The sequence below is a fragment of the Frankliniella occidentalis genome, unplaced genomic scaffold, assembly GCF_000697945.3.
Source record: "Frankliniella occidentalis isolate FOCC.00 unplaced genomic scaffold, Focc_3.1 Scaffold4, whole genome shotgun sequence".
Taxonomy (NCBI): Eukaryota; Metazoa; Arthropoda; class Insecta; order Thysanoptera; family Thripidae; genus Frankliniella; species Frankliniella occidentalis.
The window spans coordinates 3,323,209-3,324,298 of record NW_026267134.1 but is presented as its reverse complement, the minus strand read 5'-3'; positions in this window follow the sequence as shown (position 1 = coordinate 3,324,298).

Sequence of the window (1,090 nt, the reverse complement as noted above, 5' to 3'; positions counted from 1 at the left end):
CCCCCACCCCGTGCAGTATTGTGGCCCGGTCAGGGCCATGGGCCTCCATCCTCGCCCCCCGGAGACAAAGAAGTCAGAAATAATTCCTGGCTTCTTTTATGTAGTATATGATAGATAGGGTGGTGCTGGACGATGCGCAGCCAGGGGGGTATGACTCATGGGGCCCCATCCCAGGAGACTCGGCCCCGTTACCGATGAAACTCGAAGTCACAATTCGATACTGGCGGCGATGGCGGCAAGAACAAACATTTTGCACGACTCGCCAGCAAATTGCCCTAAAGACACACACACACAGAGTGCGGCCGATCGACATCCACAGCAGGAACGATCCGTCGATCATTGCCTGCTTGTCGTGCCGTTTTACGATCATTATCATTTCGACGATTAATTTGACTCGCATGCCAATCATATCGTTTCTTCTTGATCCTCTGCCTCTGCACCCCAATCCCCCCCCCCCTCCTCTCGCTCCCTTCCTCCCGGGACTCTTCCGAATGAGAACAAATGTAAGTCTGACCAAACAGCAATTAAGGACCGCGGCTATCGTCGGGACAATCGAACTGGCGGACCATTTTGTATCGGGAGTCAAATCAGGACGGGGTTGGGTAGAGTAGAGGGGTACCGGCGTGGGCGACGATGAGTGAGTGAGTGAGTGTGCGTTAGTTGAGAAGGGGCGGCTGAGTTCGGGAATTCCCTTTGCTCCAATAATTCTAATGATAATATTTTCTGAGACAGCGACGGGCTGACCACCCTGCTTGTCATCCGTCGATTGATGACCCAGGGGAGGACGACGCCAAACGACCAAGGGTTATCGTCGAGTCGATCACGGGGCTGTGGGGCGCGGCGGCTGGGCAGGAAGGCTTGACACGGGGTATAAACGACCTGCACGCCCGACCCAAAATGGAAACAGAAAACACAAAGCAAAAAAAATGGAACCGAAAAAACCCAAACAACTAACTTACTGCCTCGTGCAAGGTGTACATACGTGTTTAACCTCCCAATGTCGCCTCGCAGGTGATTTACAGCTGGCCGGGCCCCGCCGCGCCACACCACGGCGCTCCTCCCGCCTGTGGCGGACAGCAGCAGCCCAGCA